General features: G+C 38.3%; 1 long non-coding RNA gene across 1 annotated transcript; it reads left to right on the top strand.

The window, feature by feature from the left end:
* The first annotated feature begins 403 nt into the window (after nt 1-403).
* On the top strand, nt 404-2,017 carry LOC122147239. Its single transcript, XR_006161515.1, has 2 exons — nt 404-797; nt 1,048-2,017. It is a non-coding gene; the product is annotated as an uncharacterized LOC122147239 (long non-coding RNA).
* The last annotated feature ends 5,433 nt before the right edge of the window (nt 2,018-7,450 follow it).

Genomic DNA, 7,450 nt, shown 5'->3' on the forward strand with positions numbered 1-7,450 from the left:
TAATTTCTTAAAGAAAAAAAAAAAAGGTTGTGTATAGACCTTATGTAGCCCTGCCCCTTTTCAGCACTGCTTTTGTTGTCTTCTGCCTTCCATATGAAATTCCACTGCATGAAGGCAAGGTTGTATGAATTTATAAATCAACCACTCATTTTAAAATCTTTCTGGTCAACTGAGATTTGTTATGACATCCGCTTTGAACATTACAATGCATGGTTTCGTCAACTCTACAATATGTAAGTCAGAGCCAAGTGGCCCTATACGTTCTCTACGCAAGTTGCATAGGGCCCCGCAAATTACTCAAGACTCTGCTTCCAGTGCAAGTTGGTGAAGAGAAGAGGAAAAACAGGAAGGAAAGTCAGCCAGATAAGGGCAAGTGAATTTCTAAAAGATGTTGTTGAAAAGACGGTTGCATTGTGTTTTGTCAATTTAATTCGGCATTTTGTGAGCGCTTTGAAGATGCTGTGCCTGTGTAACAACACTGCCAGTGTCGTGCCTGGTGTTATCGTCGGCACTTCAAAATATGTGAAAAATTACTGCACTTTGTTATTCTTCTCGTTATTTCCCTACAGTGCCTAATGAAGCGGAAGTCTCGCACATTCACAGAAAGCGGTGTACTTCCGCATTGAAAAAAAAGGTGGATAGGTAGATTCCACATTCGACCGCAATCTTGGAACAGTCAATGTGTCATCACTCACTATAAAAATGAGTTTCACGATACCATGACAACATCGTGCAGCCTCTCGGTTTCAAAACTGCCAAAATATAAATTTATGAAGAAATCGGATAAACTTTCACAGGTAAGAAAATATGTGGTATTTTTTATAAATATGTATTAATATTACAGGTTTTTAAACTGTACCTTTTAAATGTTGTGTTAGTTAATGGCTATGTCTTCTTGTATTGTGTTAGTTTAGCAAAATCATCTGCTGAAGTCCAATGCAGATATAGATATTAGGGATTCTCCTGAGTTTCCTATGTCTCCTGAGTCTCCAGTGGTTCCTCCCAGCCCTGAATCTCCTCAGTCTCTGCCTCTGTCTCTCCATCTAGGCACTCTGATTTGCCTCGGGCCTTCCAGTCTCCAGCTCTGCCTTGGAGTGAGAATCCCCTGTCTCCGCCTCCAGCCATTGATTCCAGGACTCCACCTTGGTCCTCCGACCCATCGGCTCTGCCTTGGCTCCTTGCTCACGTGGCCCATCATCCCACTGGCTCCACTAGGCTCCCTCATCCCTCCGGCTCTGCCTTGGTCAGTCGTTGACCTTCCTCTTCTACGGGATTCCACTCCTCCGGCTTTGCCTCATCCCTCCATCCCTCTGGCTCCGTCTGGCTTCTTCCCTCCAGCTCCACCGTTGTCCTCAGTCGCTCCAGCTCTGCCGCAGTCTTCCGGGTTCCTTGTTTCTGCCTCGCTTGCATGAGCTGTCAGCTCTGCATTGGCTCTCTGGACCTCTGGTGTCAACCTGGCTCTCCATCTGCTCTGCTCCACCTGGGTCTCCACCTCCAGTGGCTCCATCTCCAAAGCTCGTCCACATGGTGTCGTCAAGGCCTTCTCCACCATGCCTCTTCCCTCCCTCGACTCCACCATGGGCATCAGTCCTGGCTGTTCCCTGGATCTCCACCTGGCTCCTCCCAAAGTCAGCTCCAACCTGGTCTCTCTATCCACCTTCTCACCTGGTTCCTGCATGTCCTCCACATCCTTTTCCAGAGCCCCCTTCCTCCCACCTCAGATGGACTCTTTGCAGCGCGAGGACGTGCCTTCTGAGAGAGGAAGCTACTGTCACAGTTATGGACTTTTGGTTGTGTTTCACTGTTTCTGTTCTCCTGCCTTGATTAGTTCCTTTGCCCTAGTTTCTGATTGGTCCTGATTTGTTTCTATGGTTACTTATGATCTGCAACTGTCACTCATTCTTTAGACTCCACTCTGTTTAGTCGCTGCTGGTTATTTTCTTTACCATTGTGTGTGCTACGCTTCTCCTGTGTGTATTCCTTGTGGATTTATAATTAAAAGACTATTTTTGGATTACTTCGTTGTGCACTTTAAATATCACTACACGTGACAGTAACATATCTACTAAATCCATGAGTGTAATATTTGTCAAGGATAAATATCAAAGCAGGGAAATCATGTCTGTTTTATTATCATTTTCTGTCAGAATGCTTGCATAAACACTTTCAAACACTAAATTGCATTAAAAGACATGTATGGACACATTTATTTCCCAAGAACAGCGGTTCTTGGATTCAAAAAGGTTGGAAACTTCTCAAATCAAGTGCAGTCAGGTTTCTAAGAGAAAATAGAAATAACTCATCATCTACCAGATTGTTAAATGTATGGTTTACCCTAAAATGAAAGTTTGCTGAAAATGTACTCATGCTCAGGTCATCAAAGTTTTTTTTTTTTTTTTTTTTAATAAGAACAGATCTGGAGAAATTTAGCTTTAATTTAGCTGAATCCATTTTTTAAAGAGCCACTAGGTGGCATTTCCATTTCTAAAAAAGCTTCAAATTAAGCATGCGTGAGTTACAGATGAATGAGGGAAGAGGCTAGTGTGTCATGAGGTCAACTGCAAGTCATTTGCACAATACCTCAAGCATGATCATGTGTGAGAAGCTAGTTCAGTTTGCTTTCAATCCCAGATCAGACCTCAACTCATAATGGCTGAAGAGACAAGTATCTAATATTTGTAGATTTGAATGATAGCGCCTGGAGAAAGTCACAATTAAGACTCTTTAGATAGCTTCTTTTTTTACACAGTTATGACTAAAGATCATCATGAGACCTAAATCTCAAATCCTTTTAACTCTTGTTCTCTATCTTTCCCCTTTCTCTTTTTATGTTGCTCACAATTCTAAATAATGGACTTACAGTCTTCCCAGTTCACTCTGTCTATTGTGCATTTATTATTATTTTATGACATTATTTCTTTCCATCTAGTTTTCCTCTCCATCTCTCTCATTGCCTTCTGTTCTCCTTTCATCATGAATCTCTCTCAGTGTGTGTGAGTTTAGTAAAGTGGATAGGCTTTCCAGTGACTGTGTGGGGTAATTATCCTTCATCACAAGGCATGCTCTGCTGCTTCCTGTCTGTTGGGAGCTGGGAGACACATGCCCATCAGTGCAACTGTTTCTGAGGCCTGCACAAGAGGGGATTCGAGATTACATACCAGCTGACATTTTCTCTCTTTCTTTCTTATTCATTCACTCAGCCACTCACACACCCATTCAGCTTTCACTTTTGTGTCAAAATTGGCATTTATAAACGAAATAGTCTCATTAGCTGTGTGCCAAAAGTTAAGATAATTAAGATTGTAATGTTTTTGAAAGTCTTATTCTCAACAAGGCTGCATTTATTTGATTTAAAACACAGTAAAACAGAAATACTGTGATTATAATTTAATTTATAAAAATAATTTATATTATAATTTAATCATTTAATGTTTTCCATTTTAAATATATTTAAAATATTTTATTTATTTCTATGATGACAAAGATGGATTTTCAGCCGCCATTAATCCAGTTTTCAGTGCCACTTGATCCTTCAGAAATCATTCTAATATGCTGATTTGGTGTTCAAGAAACATTTCTTATTGTCAATATTGAAAACAATTGAAGCATCCAGTTTAGCAGTTCTGCTTCATATTTGTTTGGATACATTGTGATACTTTTTTTCTGCAATTGTTTGCAACATTATAAATGTCTTTACTGTCACTTTTGATCATTTTAATGCATTCTTGCTTAGGAAAAGAATACATTTCTTTAAAAAAACAAAACAGTCTTGCTCCAAACTCTTGAATGGTAGCGTAACATGGTTTCCACAAAAATTGTAAGCAGCAAAACTCTTTTCAGCACTGATGATAATAACAAGAAATGTTTCTTGAGCAGAAATTCAGCCTATTAAAATGATTTCTAAAGGATCATGTGGCACTGAAGACTGTAGTAATGGCTGATAAAAATTCAGCTTCACCATCACAAGAATAGATAACAGTTTAGAATATATTACATTTAAAATAAGTTATTTTACATTGTAAAAATATTTCACAATATTACTGTTTTTTCAGTACTTTTATTTAAATAAATGCAGCCTTGGTGACCAGAGACTTTTTCAAAAACATAAAAAATCTTAAGTATTCCTTTTGACTGCCATTGTATGTTTTGCCAAATGTAACTTGCAGTTGTTAACAGTCATTCAGACCTTCTCAATCTATTCATCCGCTAAAGGGAGCAATGTGTGTCTACTGAGTTAGGAAAGAAATTAAGAGGCGTTTCTAAGCAATTTGACAATTATACTTAGCAAACTGCTTACTTGCCACTTTTAGGAGCCATTGTGCATTTTATAGCTGTTTTCTCATTACAAAAGCCATTTGTGCAAGGCTATGTGAGAAGAGACCAACAAGCAGAATGAAGAGAGGTGGGTGGTGAAGTTTAAAGAGGAGGCAAAAATAATAATGACATCCCGTCACCCCGTCCGTTAATAGAACCATAGGAGCATACATGCTCCTGAGTCAGCATGTAAGACCTGCTGAAGTGAGCTTAAATCTCTTGGTGGACATCCAAAACTAATTTAAATGGGTCAAATGGCTGTTAGCAGCTCAATGACTGCCTGCCTCACCAAATGCTGTGACTGACAGAAGCTACAGACTGAGTGAAACTGTCAGAATGGGGGACCCTCGAAGTCAAGTCACCTTTATTTATATAGTGCTTTATACAATACAGTTTTTTTCAAAGCAGCTTTACAATGATAAACAAGAAAATAGTGATTCAGTGATGCAAACAAATTCAGTTCTACTGTAGAGCAGCTTTAAAAAGACAATAGTAAAGTCATTCTGCAGTTGAAATCAGTTCATTGTTGATTGAACTACTGCGTGGTACTGTAATACAAGGCTCAGTAGGGTTTGTCTAAAGGGTGATTTAGATTTCATGATTCCACATAAACACACACACAGACACACAAACTAGGCATACTAATTTGTGGAGGAACATAGAAGTTTTTTTTTATTTAAATATTTCAAAATAAGGAAATTGTTTAGTAGAAATTGTTTTTAATAATACCTTTATAGCAGGCTAGCTATCCTAAAGCTTCTGTGATAAGTTGCGCTGACATCTGTGAATTGCACATATATGCAATTCACAGATTTCATTAAGTTTTGCAAAGAGCAATAAAGTGATTTTCATCTTAATGTTCTTTTCTTGGACTAATATTTTAAGATTATTAGCTAATGTAGTTAATCATATGCTAATAGGTTCTGCTGAGCAGCTACTCCGGCTCAGTAATGTTTGTTTAAAATCTTTATTGCCCATGTGTGCTCTTGTAAAACAATGCTTTGGGTCCATATAATCTAATACTGTGATACAATGTTGGAACTTGATGAGTTCAAGACAAAAAGGTGGTAAATGTGGCAGTTCTGGAGGTATGTATTGAAAACAACTTTGTAATACAATGATTCCACCACTAGAGAGCAGCAGTTCCTCTGCAATCAAAGCAATGCGTTTGTGAGTCCATGCTGCGACTGTGAGGATACATTTAGTTAGAGGGAGCTTGTGGGACATAACTCTTAGTATGCATTATGAGTCAGACAGCCAGTAGTGGGGCGCTGGGGCAGCAGATGGGCTATTATCTGGATCTGTGCGGGAGTGATGGAGAGCCAAGCCTGTGCTAGATACAACACACCATTACTCAAACAAAATATCACTGTGCCAAAGAAATCCCTCTGCTTATACTGAAGCTTGCATCCGCTCTTTTAAACAATAATGCTGCCGCTCTCTCTCTTTCTGATACATTCATAACAAATACACAAAGTTACAGGGTGCATAATAAAACTAATAACACAAACAATTAGGATAATAGCAGTTTATTACTATTATGATTACTTTTATGGCTATAATAAATATTATTATTTATGATGATGGTTTATTAATATTATTTTTTATTGTTCTTAATAATAATAATAATAATAATAATAATAGTTATTATTATTACTACAATCACTACATGAACATTGTTGTTATCATTATTGTTGCTATTATTAATAATAAAAATATTTCTAAACTTTTTTGCACTAACACTGATTCAGTGCTCCCACAGTAAAATACATGCATTGTTTTCTATCTTACAAAAACGTATTGTTTTTTATATCATAACTTCTTTTCTTTTCTTTTTTTGCGTTTTGCATTTTTGACATTTGATATTTATTATGTTTATTAAAATTTATTTGGGCTGATGTCCAAAATGGAGCTGGCACACCCATAGACATCATGAGAACATTTTGAAGTTCGATTTCAGTTTGCATAACATTTGCCACACCAGCGTTCCTGAAGCTAGTTACTCAGACCACAGTAATAACGCTGACATATAATGTAAGCACGGTAGCCTGCTAATGACATGGCTCTTGTCTGTTTGGTGTATTGCTTTTTTGAAAGCCAAGACTACATGACAAGCTCACCACACACTTACTTCTGTGTCTCGTGTCCTATTGGGCATGACATTCTGCCAACCCTTAGATTCTACTGAGAGCCTAATGAGACAATGTACTGTTCATCATCCATAGCAGACTGAATTTAGACAAGTTCAGTGAAGAGGTCATAACGAAGAGCAGCAACACTTCACACTAGTCACTAACTGAATATTTCACTCTTTATACTGTGGGATGAATAAAAGAAAACATTGGAAACCTGAGAATGAAAGATAATTAAAGTCATCTAAGGTCTTCGAAATCCAGTACTGGAGTGTGCCAGGATTATGCAAGTCAATCAGTTTTATAATTGTCTGTAATTAATTAAAGTTATGGGTCATTACCATGTAGTCAAGTGTATCTGTGCATGTCAAGGTTGCTTTTATGTTTCTACTGAGAATAGTAATCACATCCTCGCTGTGAGTGAACACTGAGACGTTGGTGTCCTTCTAGCAAGGGTTGTGGGGGGTAAAAAGGCACATCAGCATTCAGCAGTCATGACAGGCACCCACAAATATCCTGGGATTTCAATTCTGTGTCTAACGCCACAAGGCCCTTATCATTGTTACCATATTTCTCCCCTTTAGGCAAACACACACACACTTTTACTTCTGTCACACAGTTAATATGTTACAGTTGTGCTGTGACTGCAGCTTGACCATGGCTGTAAATTAACGTCTTATCAGAGCTGTGTGTCTATGCATCCACAAGGCTCCTGTGACGCCCCCAGATACACATTCCCCTCAGATTGATCTTTCAGCTTAATATCAATATTTCTCTGCCTGTCTTTCTGCTGTTTTACATGGCTCTCTACAATTTGATTGGTTAACCGCGCTACCCAGTGGTCTGATACTTCCTAATATTCCCTGTCATTGATGGCAATGCTGTATACAGTGTCATTTTGCTTATCCAGGTAAATGAAGCCAGTGTCGTGAACAATTTGTTCTCCCTCACAAATGGGTCCACACTTTGATTCTGTCAGCTGAAAGAGCTATGTTGTCTCTATG

The sequence above is a fragment of the Cyprinus carpio genome, chromosome A13, assembly GCF_018340385.1.
Source record: "Cyprinus carpio isolate SPL01 chromosome A13, ASM1834038v1, whole genome shotgun sequence".
Lineage (NCBI taxonomy): Eukaryota > Metazoa > Chordata > Actinopteri > Cypriniformes > Cyprinidae > Cyprinus > Cyprinus carpio.